Genomic DNA, 12,845 nt, shown 5'->3' with positions numbered 1-12,845 from the left:
GAGCCCATGCTCTTGTGCTCTGCAGCAAGAGAAACCACTGCAGTGAGAAGCCTGCGCACTGCGAGTAGAGAGTAGTCCCCGGTCGCCACAACTAGAGAAAGGCTGCATGCAGCAAGGAAGACCCAGCACAGCCAAAAACAAACAAAGACATTTTTTTTAAAGAGTTAATCTGTTGCAATACCTGTTTTGTTTTGGTTTTAGTTGATTTATAGTTATGTTTTGTGGCCGGAGAAGGCAATGGCACCCCACTCCAGTACTTTGCCTGGAAAATCCCATGGATGGAGGAGCCTGGTAGGCTGCAGTCCATGGGGTCGCTGAGAGTCGGACACGACTGAGCGACTTCACTTTCACTTTTCACTTTCCTGCATTGGAGAAGGAAATGGCAACCCACTCCAGTGTTCTTGCCTGGAGAATCCCAGGGATGGGGAGCCTGGTGGCTGCCGTCTATGGGGTCGCACAGAGTCGGACACGACTGAAGTGACTTAGCAGCAGCAGCATGTTTTGTGGAAAGTTTTACTTTTGTTTTGCATTCGAGGGATTCTTTAACAAAAGAAACCACTCATCATATACAACAATTTCAATATTTAATAGAAGATTATTTGACTTAATTTCAATGTACAGTCATTAAAAGAAATGTAATATAAACAATAGAGAAAAATAACAGCACATACAACACCAATTTGAGCTGACCAACATCCAGAATTAAACAGTGCTGCGAATTCACTTGTTAACAGCAATCTGGAGTCCCAGTTGGGAAATGTTCCCAGGCAGTGTTTCCACTCCATGAGTGAGACTGCAGATTGCAATTTCAGGGGCTCCTGCTTATCATCCCAGGCCACAAACTGATATCATCATTAGTTTGTGTGCAAAAATGCAGCTCTGGTTTTACTTTAATTGTTTACAATGCAGTTTGTTTCTTGTGAGTCATAGGATTTCATTAGACCCCAGAGGGTTGACCAGACCTCCAGGAATTCAAGAATTCCAAGACCTGCTCTCCTGCTGCCTAGAAAATCCCATGGACGGAGGAGCCTGGTAGGCTGCAGTCCATGGGGTCGCTGAGGGTTGGACATGACTGAGCGACTTCACTTTCATGCATTGGAGAAGGAAATGGCAACCCACTCCAGTGTTCTTGCCTGGAGAATCCCAGGGACGACGGAGCCTGGTAGGCTGCCATCTATAGGGTCACACAGAGTCGGACACAACTGAAGTGACTTAGCAGCAGCAGCAGCAGATCTCCCCCAACCCCCAACTTTAAAAAAAAAAAAATTTGTATTGGATACAGCTGATTAACAATGTCTGATAGTTTCAGATGAACAGTGAAGGGACTCAGCCATACATACACATGTATCCATTCTCATCCAGGCTGCCACATAACATTGAGCAGATTTCCACATGCTATACAGTATGTCCTTGTTGGTTATACATTTTAACAGCAGTGTGTACATGTCCATCCCAAACTCCCTAACAATCCCTTCCCCCTTCCGCTCCCCTTCTTAACTAAAGCGCCACATGACTTGCTGTGCTTGTGGGCAGGCACAGAATCTGGGCAGTGTTCAGGCAGGTCAGAAACAGGTCAGAGGCCTGATACTCTCCTGCTTCTGAAACCTGAACAAGACTTCTTCCATTTTAATTTCCTTAACAAGTCACTCCTCTTTTTGTAACTGTAACATAAGTATCCTCTCTTCTATCAATCCAATCAAAGTCCACTTCTTGAAGGCATTTGATGTTTTTTCTTAAGAATTCAGATGTATCTTCAGCCAATTAAATGCAAGATGCACATAAAGCAAATCTCAGCACTTAAGATTCTCTTAAAAAATATCAGTTTCTGAAATATGATAAGTGAAATATTTTTACAGTGTCCACATCAGTGGGACAAACTCTATAGGTTGCTTTCAAGTCTTGGTCTACACAAAAACAAGGGGATTGTTCACTCTACATCTGGTTCCATTTTGCTAAGGAACTTGGGTGCAGGACTGTAGCTACGGTGTAGTGTTATCTGAATTGTGGAAACTGCACAGACCTTTCTAAAAATGGGAGAAACAGGAAGAGGTTCACCATATCTGAACTCTAGGAAGTGAATGAAGCTAACTATTAGAGGCAAGTGGTCTTTAAACCCATTGGTTAGAGGTTTCAGGGTATAAGTTAGAAGCTTGTGTTTTCTTTTTTGTTCATTTTTTTTGCCTTTGGGTTGAAGTTCATTTATTGTGTTTCACCATGGAGTTGTTACCAACCAGGGTTCCTGGCCTTCCTTAATCAATAGAAATTGATAAAAGGCCAGACAAAAAATTGAGGCAAGGCTTTATTGTGGCTCCTGTGGCAGCGGGAGGGAGTGTAAACAAGTAACAGATTCCCTTGCTCCCTCCCTAAGATGGTACGAGCTGGTTCTTTATATGGGGTAAGGGTATGGATGAGTCCAGGGCTCAGGTCAGAGGGATGGCTTAGGTGGCTTCCCCACCCCTTAGGTGGTGCTATGTATGGAGATCATGCTTCAGTTCAGTTGAGTTCAGTTGCTCAGTCGTGTCCGACTCTTTGTGACCCCATGAACCGCAGCACGCCAGGCCTCCCTGTCCATCACCAACTCCCGGAGTCCACCCAAACCCATGTCCATTGTGTCAGTGATGCCATCCAACCATCTCATCCTCTGTTGTCCCCTTCTCCTCCTGCCCTCAGTCTTTTGCAGCATCAGGGTCTTTTCAAATAAGTCAGCTCTCTGCATCAGGTGGCCAAAGTATTGGAATTTCAGCTTCAACATCAGTCTCTCCAATAAACACCCAGGACTGATCTCTTTAGGATGGACTGGTTGGATCTCCTTGCAGTCCAAGGGACTCTCAAGAGTCTTCTCCAATACCACAGTTCAAAAGCATCAATTCTTCAGTGCTCAGCTTTCTTTATAGTCCAACTCTTACATCCATACATGACCACTGGAAAAACCATAGCCTTGACTAGACGGACCTTTGTTGGCAAAGTAATGTCTCTGCTTTTGAATATGCTGTCTAGGTTGGTCATAACTTTCCTTACAAGGAGTAAGCGTCTTTTAATGTCATGGCTTCAGTCACCATCCGCAGTGATTTTGGAGCCCAGAAAAATAAAGTCAGCCACGGTTTCCACTGTTTCCCCATCTATTTGCCATGAAGCGATGGGACCAGATACCATGATCTTCATTTTCTGAATGTTGAGCTTTAAGCCAACTTCTTCACTCTCTTCTTTCACTTTCATCAAGAGGCTATTTAGTTTTTCTTCACTTTCTGCCATAAGGGTGGTGTCACCTGCATATCTGAGGTTACTGATATTTCTCCCAGCAATCTTGATTCCAGCTTGTGCTTCTTCCAGCCCAGCGTTTCTCATGATGTACTCTGCATATAAGTTAAATACGCAGGGTGACAATATACAGCCTTGACATACTCCTGAGGTCATGCTTAGTATCCTGTTTATGCTCCTGGCTCTTCAGAAGTGGCAGTTGGGCTTCTTTGGTCTTTTTTTATCTTTTCCATAATTTGCCACAACTGAGCATGCATTCAGTTATTTTCAGTCCCTTTTTGTTTTGTTGCTCAAGGAAATATTTGTCCAGGTATAAGCATTGCAGCAAAGGGTCCCAGGTCCCAGGTCCAGCCTGTCTCAGAATGATTTTTAAACATGTGAAAAAGTTTCAACATAGGTCATCAGGGTCATCAGGGAAATGCCACACAGAACTCTGATATCATTATACACCCTCTAGAATGTTGAAAAAAAATTTTTTGGGTATGATAGTTTTTATTTTCAAGTCCTTGAATGATACATGATGTTAAGCATACATTTCTCATTTTATGAAAATTTATGTTGATTTATAAACTTTATTTATTTATTTATTTGCTATACAGTAGGTCCTTGTTGGTTATTGATTTTGAATATAGCAGTGTGTACCTGTCCATTCCAAACTATCCATTTCCCTTGGCGACCATAGGTTCATTCTCTAAGTCTGTGAGTCTCTTTCTGTTTCGTAAGTAAGTTCATTTGTATCATTTCTTTTTAGATTTCACAGGTAAGGGATGTCACACAATATTTCTCCTTCTCTCAGTCACTCAGTATGTAGAATGTCCAAAATTTAAAGGATACACAAAACAGCAAGGACCTACTGTATAGCAAAAGGAACTATATTCAGTATCTTGTAGTGATCTATAATGGAAAAAAGTCTGAAAAAGAATGTATACATGTAGGTATAACTGAAGTACTTTGCTGTACACCTGAAATATTGTCAATCACTATACTCCCAATTTGAAAAAAGGTGCACAATACCAAGTGTTGATGAGGATGTCTAGCAACTGGATTCTTATATTTGGCTGGTGGAAATGTAAAATAGTACAACCACTTTGGGAAATAGCTTGGCAGTATTACTTACACACACACATATGGGGCTTCCCCAGTGGCTCAGCAGTAAAGAAGCTGCCTGCAATGAAGGAACCATAGGAGATGTGGGTTTGATCCCTGGGTCTGGAAGATCCCCTGGAGGAGGGCATGGCAACCCACTCCAGTATTCTTGCCTGGAGAATCCCATGGACAGAGGAGCCCGATGGGCTACAGTCCATGGAGTCACTGTTAGGGAAATTAAATAGTCTTGTTTAGGCTTCAGAGACGAAACAGAGCAGGCTTCTGACCTTGCTTCTAATCTGCCTGGACACTGCCCTGACTGTGAGTGACTGCGTGCTGAGTGCAAGACCTGCAGCCCCATAGATAAAATGGGGGATAAATAAATCTTGAGATTCCTGAGCCCCTGGAGGGGCTCTGTCCAACCAAGCCCCAGGCTTAATAACATTCCAGGTTTTACAAGACAAAACAAACAACATTAACGTGAAACCAGAGCTGCTATTTACTCACAGATTAATGATGATATCAGTTTGTGTCCTGGGATTATAAGCAGGAACCCAGAACACAATGTTTGAAGTCTCACCTACAAAGCGGTTACCCTGCCTGGAAACTTTTCCAAACTGGGACTCCAGATATGCTGTGACACATGACTTCCCAGCGCTGTTTGAATCTGGATGTCGATCAAAACTCAATTTGGCGATGTATCCTCTGCTGTTTCTATTTCCTTTTCTTTTAATGTTAGTATATTGAATGTAAGATAGATAATTCTCTGATAAATATTGGCATTATTTATTTGTCTATAATGAGTGGCCTATTTTGTTAACAAATCCTTTGAACCTGAAACGAAAGTGCTACAAAGAGTTGGACAAGACTGAAGTGACTTAGCATGCATATATGTGTATATGTATCAGATCAGATCAGATCAGCCGCTCAGTCGTGTCCGACTCTTTGCAATCCCATGAATCGCAGCACGCCAGGCCTCCCTGTCCATCACCAACTCCTGGACTTCACTGAGACTCACATCCATGGAGTCAGTGATGCCATCCAGCCATCTAATCCTCTGTCGTCCCCTTCTCCTCCTGCCCCCAATCCCTCCCAGCATCAGAGTCTTTTCCAATGAGTCAACTCTTCACATGAGGTGGCCAAAGTACTGGAGTTTCAGCTTTAGCATCATTCCTTCCAAAGAAACCCCAGGGCTGATCTCCTTCAGAATGGACTGGTTGGATCTCCTTGCAGTCCAAGGGACTCTCAAGAGTCTTCTCCAACGCCACAGTTCAAAGGCATCAATTCTTCGGCGCTTAGCCTTCTTCGCAGTCCAACTCTCACATCCATACATGACCAGTGGAAAAACCATAGCCTTGACTAGATGGACCTTTGTTGGCAAAGTAATGTCTCTGCTTTAAATATGCTATCTAGGTTGGTCATAACTTTCCTTCAAGGAGTAAGCGTCTTTTAATTTCATGGCTGCAGTCACCATCTGCAGTGATTTTGGAGCCCCTAAAATAAAGTCTGACAGTGTTTCCACTGTTTCCCCATCTATTTCCCATGAAGTGATGGGACCAGATGCCATGATCTTCGTTTTCTGAATGTTGAGCTTTAAGCCAACTTCTTCACTCTCCACTTTCACTTTCATCAGGAGGCTTTTGAGTTCCTCTTCACTTTCTGCCATAAGGGTGGTGTCATCTGCATACCTGAGGTTACTGATATTTCTCCCAGCAATCTTGATTCCAGCTTGTGCTTCTTCCAGCCCAGCGTTTCTCATGATGTACTCTTCATAGAAGTTAAATAAGCAGGGTGACAATATACAGCCTTGACATACTCCTTTTCCTATTTGGAACCAGTCTGTTGTTCCATGTCCAGTTCTAACTGTTGCTTCCTGACCTGCATACAAATTTCTTAAGAGGCAGATCAGGTGGTCTGGTATTCCCATCTCTTGAAGAATTTTCCACAGTTTATTGTCCACACAGTCAAAGGCTTTGGCATAGTCAATAAAGCAGAAATAGATGTAGATGTATATGTATATATAATTCAAATATATATTTAGTGTGAAAGTGAAAGTTTCTCAGTCATGTCTGACTCTTTGCAACCCCATGGACTATACAGTCCATGGAATTCTCTAGGCCAGAATAGCTGGAGTGGGTAGCCTTTCCCTTCTCCAGGGGATCTTCCCAACCCGGGGATCAAACGCAGGTCTCCTGCATTGAAGGCAGATTCTTTACCAGCTGAGCCACAAGGGAAGCCCAAGAATCCTGGAGTGGGTAGCCTATCCTTTCTCCAGTGGATCTTCCTGACCCAGGAATTGAACCAGGGTCTCCTGCTTTGCAGGCAGATTCTCTACCAACTGAGCTATCATGGAAGATCCAACATATATTATATATTGATATATATAATTAAACATGTTTATCATACCACTCAATAATTCCACTTCTACATATGCTAAATATCTAGCCAAGGAGTCAAAAATTGATTATTAGAAAGTGAAAAAACATCTTACCAGCTATCTGGATATCCCTTGGCCTAGTCAAGCTGACACATAAAATTAACCATCACATGCAGCAAGTAGAGTAAGAGACCAAAAGAGAAATTACAGAATTCTTGTTAGGAATTAACTCAAAGACTCAATCAGTGACTGTCAGTTCAGTTCAGTTCAATTCAGTCGCTCAGTCGTGTCTGACTCTTTGCGACTCCATGAATCGCAGCACGCCAGGCCTCCCTGTCCATCACCAACTCCTGGAGTTCACTCAGACTCACGTCCATCAAGTCAGTGATGCCATCCAGCCATCTCATCCTCTGTCGTCCCCTTCTCCTCTTGCCCCCAATCCCAGCATCAGAGTCTTTTCCAATGAGTCAACTCTTGGCATGAGGTGGCCAAAGTACTGGAGTTTCAGCTTTAGCATCAGTCCTTCCAATGAACACCCAGGAATGATCTCCTTTAGGATGGACTGGTTGGATCTCCTTGCAGTTCAAGGGACTCTCAAGAGTCTTCTTCAACAACACAGTTCAAAAGCATCAATTCTTCGGCGCTCAGCTTTCTTCACAGTCCAACTCTCACATCCATACATGACCACTGGAAAAACCATAGCCTTGACTAGACGGACCTTTGTTGGCAAAGTAATGTCTCTGCTTTTGAATATGCTATCTAGGTTGGTCATAACTTTCCTTCCAAGGAGTAAGTGTCTTTTCATTTCATGGCCGCAATCACCATCTGCAGTGACTTTGGAGCCCCAAAATAAAGTCTGACACTGTTTCCACTGTTTCCCCATCTATTTCCCATGAAGTGATGGGACCAGATGCCATGATCTTCGTTTTCTGAATGTTGAGCTTTAAGCCAACTTTTTCACTCTCCTCTTTCACTTTCATCAAGACGCTTTTGAGTTCCTCTTCACTTTCTGCCATAAGGGTGGTGTCATCTGCATATCTGAGGTTATTGATTTTTCTCCAAGCAATCTTGATTCCAGCTTGTGCTTCTTCCAGCCCAGCGTTTCTCATGATGTACTCTGCATAGAAGTTAAATCAGCAGGGTGACAATATACAGCCTTGACGTACTCCTTTTCCTATTTGGAACCAGTCTGTTGTTCCATGTCCAGTTCTAACTGTTGCTTCCTGACCTGCATGCAAATTTCTCAAGAGGCAGATCAGGTGGTCTGGTATTCCCATCTCTTTCAAAATTTTCCACAGTTTATTGTGATCCACACAGTCAAAGGCTTTGGCATAGTCAATAAAGCAGAAATAGATGTTTTTCTGGAACTCTCTTCTTTTTTCCATGATCCAGTGGATGTTGGCAATTTCATCTCTGGTTCCACTGCCTTTTCTAAAACCAGCTTGAACATCTGGAAGTTTGCTTTTCACTTGTTGCTGAAGCCTGGCTTGGAGAATTTTGAGCATTACTTTACTAGGGTGTGAGATGAGTGCAATTGTGCGATAGTTTGAACATTCTTTGGCATTGCCTTTCTTTGGGATTGGAATGAAAACTGTGGCTTCTCAGATTAAACTGGTCAGTTTTAGCATTATAGGTTTTGATGGAGAAAAAGTTCAGATATTCAAGTATTGGATGTCATTCTGGCTTATACATGATTTGGCCTTAAACTTTGTGTGAACCACAACTGCCTGACTTATGTCTGGTCAAACATATGGTGTACATCAGCCTTAACCATTCAGGTAAAGAATTTCCTCTTTGAAGATGAGGATAAAATGACTTCCTTCCTATGGGCCCAGTGTTAGCACCACTCCCTTGAAGAGAAGGTTCTGTTCCCAGATCCCAGGATCATACACGCTCTCTGTGTGCATATTAATCTATCTCTTTTGAAACCTTGCAGGAATGCACCCCTGTCGTGTTTGACGTTTGTTCTAATATAAAACTGTGCTGAAAACCAAGCTTCCACTAGAGCAATTTCTCAGAACTACTGAGAGGTCATCTCCTGGGCTATAGTCTTCAGTTTGGCTCAAATAAAACCCTCTTCTGTTCCTTATTATAGATTGATTATTTGCATCAAGAGTTTTACTCATTTATTTCTTTAGTCATTCAATATGTATTTAATGAGCATATCTGTTGTGTGCCAGGGTCTCAGTGACCAAGAACAGTTTATGTCCTCAAGGGATTTGTCATCTGAAATTAAGGTGCACAAGTAAATCAGTTATTCTAATACTGTATGAGCAATACTACAATTGTGTGTTTTGTCACAAAAAGGACTGATGTTGAAGCTGAAACTCCAATACTTTGGCTAAGAGCTGGCTCTTTTGAAAAGACCCTGATGCTGGGAAGGATTGAGGGCAGGAGGAGAAGGGGACGACAGAAAATGAGATGGTTGGATGGCATCATTGACTCAATGGACATGGATTTGGGTGGACTCTGGGAGTTGGTGATGGACAGGGAGGCCTGGCGTGCTGAGGTTTATGTGGTCGCAAAGAGTCGGACACTACTGAGTGACTGAACTGAACTGAACTGATTTCACTAACAGAGTGCCCCCAGGGATCCTCAGCTGTAAGATACAGCTTATTACCAGAATACATAGTAGACAAGGAGCATGAGGTCCGGGTATTTCTACATTCCCTCTTCAAGAGTGGAGTCTTTGGATTCATACTGATACCGTGATACTCAAGAGAATGTATTTGGGTCAGGAATTCAGGTTCAGCTTTTCTGAGGAGGTGACATTGAAAAGAGCTATTTGGTTGACAGAAAGGGGGAACAGCTAGTGCAAAGGCCCTGAGGTAGGAACACACTGAGTTGGAGAACTAAAGGATGGCCATGTGACCATAGCAGAGTGAGTCCCAGAGGCCAGGTCACAGTGGTATCATCTGGGGCAAGGGAGTTAAATTTCATTCGAAAGAGCATGAAGCCATTGGAGCATTTTAAGCAGAAAGGAGACGAATGTACCTTGTGCTGGCAGAGCTGGAGACTTGACCATTACTCCACCTGTTGCAGAAGCCAGACCATCAAGAGACCAAGCACCACACTCGGAGAGCTGGAGAACTTGATTACATCCCCAGGCGCAGAGGAGTTAACACTTCCAGCTCTGAGGCTGGAACAAAGGGGTTACAAAGTTTTTATAGGCAGTGCATGACATCAGACTTTAGTGGGCAGTGCTGACTGATAATAGGTTCCTTTAAACTAGGGGTTTTGCGCAGTGGGGAACAGTAGTTAGGGCACAGCGAGGGGGGATGCCTGACCTTTACACAACAAACATGGTTGAGCAGGATTTCAGGGGCTGGGAAATTTCAAAAGTAGGACAACGGTGAGGTAAGTTTCAGCTTCTAGCACTGTTAGTTTCCACCCCCACCCCCCACCCCTGCTGAAACTATATCTTACGTGACTTTGCAAGGAGCAAGTTACAGAAGCAGAAGGAGCATGAAGTTATTTCTACCTGGGTGTATGTTTAAAATTTTCCTCTTCATACTCAACTTGCTCAGTGAGATAAAGCATAGAAATGCTTGGAACCACCAAACTTTTATGGTTGGCTTGTGTGTATACTCAGTTGCTTCAGTTGTATCTGACTCTTTGCGACCCTATGACTGTGACCCGCCTGGCTTCTCTGTCCATGGGATTGTCCAGGCAAGAATACTGGAGTGGGCTGCAATGTCCTCCTCCAGGAGATCTTCCGGACCCAGGGACTGAACCTGAGTTTCCTGTGGCTCCTGCATTGCAGGCAGATTCTTTACCACTGAGCTACTGGGGAAGCCCCTTTATGGTTAGCTGTTGCTGCTGCTGCTAAGTCGCTTCAGTCATATCCGACTCTGTGCCACCCCATAGAATGCAGCCCACCAGGCTCCCCGTCCCTGGGATTCTCCAGGCAAGAACACTGGAGTGGGTTGCCATTTCCTTCTCCAATGCATGAAAGTGAAAAGTGAAAGTGAAGTCGCTCAGTAGTGTCCGACTCTTCGCGACCCCATGGACTGCAGCTTACCAGGCTCCTCCATCCGTGGGACTTTCCAGCCAAGAGTACTGGAGTGGGTTGCCATTGCCTTTGGACAAATGCATGGTTCCATCTATGTCCCTTAATTCAGAAGAGTAGACTGTAATCATAGATTTTCTTCACTGTCACTTTCCCTTTTCCTAGCTCAAACCAGCCAACCAACCAATCACACAAACAAATAAATGAACAAGAAAACAGCAGCAGAAAAAACAAGAGCAACAAAAGCCTCAACACAGCCCTTTCGCGTGTGGGGAGCTTTTTAGTGTAATGGTAATTTTCTAGATCTTGATTGTGGTGGTGATTACACACGTGTATACATTCGTCAAAACCCCATCAAAACTTAGCCTTACAATAGGGGAGTTTCATTGTATGTATATATGTATGTATATTATATTTCTGTCTCAGTAAAGTTGATCTTAAAAAAGGAATTTCTCTATACACTGTAGGTAAATACGAAGGAGGAGTATTTTGCATTCTTATAAGAAGTTCAGGAAGGTTCTCAGAGAGGATGGTGTTGGAACTACTACTTGAAGAGTGAGTAGTAGTATTCTGGTTGTTTAAAACATTGCAAAATTCTGTGACACTCCTCCCATCAAGATCTGTGACTAATAATGTGTAGGGGAAAGTGATAGGTGGAAGAATAGGTGGAAGTGATGCTGTGCTTTAGAAATGGACAGCTCTGGCAATTCCCGAACAGTCCAGTGGTTAAGGCTCCATGCTTCTACTGTAGGCAGCATGAGTTTAATTCTTGGTCAGGGAACTAAAATCCTGCATACAATGGCCAATAAATAAATAAGTAGATGCATACATAAATAAATGTAAAGAAAGAAATGAACAGCTTCCACTTCCTTTCCCTCTGTCCCCTTCTTGGAACCCAGCTGCCATGCTGTGAGCAAGGCTGTTCAGCCCTTGGAGAGGGTCTGGAGGAGAAACTCAGGTGGAAAGGAACTGAGGCCCCCTGCCCAAAGGATTCCAGTATCTGCTCTAGGTGCACTCTCACTTATTCAAAATCCTAACGGTGAACTATATTTCAGAAATCAGAATTTTTTATTTTAGAATCGTTGTTCAGTTACTCAGTCATGTCCAGCTCTTTGCGACCGCATGGACTGTAGCACACCAGTCTTCCCTGTCCTTCACCATCTCCTGGAGTTTGCTCAAACTCATCTTCATTGAATCGGTGATGCTGTCCAACGATCTCATCCTCTTTCACCCCCTTCTCCTCCTGCCTTCAATCTTTAATAGCATCAGGGTCTTTTCTAATGAGTCAGCTCTTTGCATCAGGTGGCCCAAAGTATTGGAACTTCAGCTTTGGTGTCAATCCTTCTAATGAATATTTAGGATTGATTTCTTTTAGGATTGGGCTTCCCTGATAGTTCAGTTGGTAAAGAATCCGCCTGCAATGCAGGAGACCCCAAGTCAATTCCTGGGTCAGGAAGATTCACTGGAGAAGGGATAGGCTACTGACTCCAATATTCTTGGGCTTCCCTTGTGGCTTAGCTGGTAAAGAATCCACCTGCAATGTGGAAGACCTGGGTTCCACATTGGATCCCTGGGTTGGGAAGATCCCCTGGAGAAGGGAAAGGCTACCCACTCCAGTATTCTGGCCTGGAGAATTCCATGGACAGTATAGTCCATGGGGTTGCAAAGAGTCGGACATGACTGAGCAACTTTTGGAGAAGGAAATGGCAACCCACCCCAGTATTCTTGCCTGGAGAATCCCATGGAAAGAGGAGCCTGGTAGGCTGCAGTTCATGGGATTGCAAGAGTTGGACACAACTTAGTGCTATCTTTTCTTTCTTTTTCCTTTAGGATTGACTGGTATTATCTCCTTGCAGTCCAAGGGACTCTCAAGAGTCTTCTCCAACACCACAGTTCAAAAGCATCAGTTCTTCAGTGCTCAGCCTTCTTTATGGTCCAATTCTCACATCCATACATGACTACTGGAAAAACCATAGCTTTGACTGGACAGACCTTTGTTGGCAAAGTAATGTTTCTGCTTTTTAATACACTCTCTAGGTTGGTTATAGCTTTTCTTCCAAGGAGTAAGCATCTTATAATTTCATGGCTGCAGTCACCATCTGCAATGATTTTGGA

This window comes from Bos javanicus, chromosome 25 (assembly GCF_032452875.1).
Source record: "Bos javanicus breed banteng chromosome 25, ARS-OSU_banteng_1.0, whole genome shotgun sequence".
NCBI classification, from domain to species: Eukaryota; Metazoa; Chordata; class Mammalia; order Artiodactyla; family Bovidae; genus Bos; species Bos javanicus.
This window is presented reverse-complemented; position numbering follows the sequence as displayed.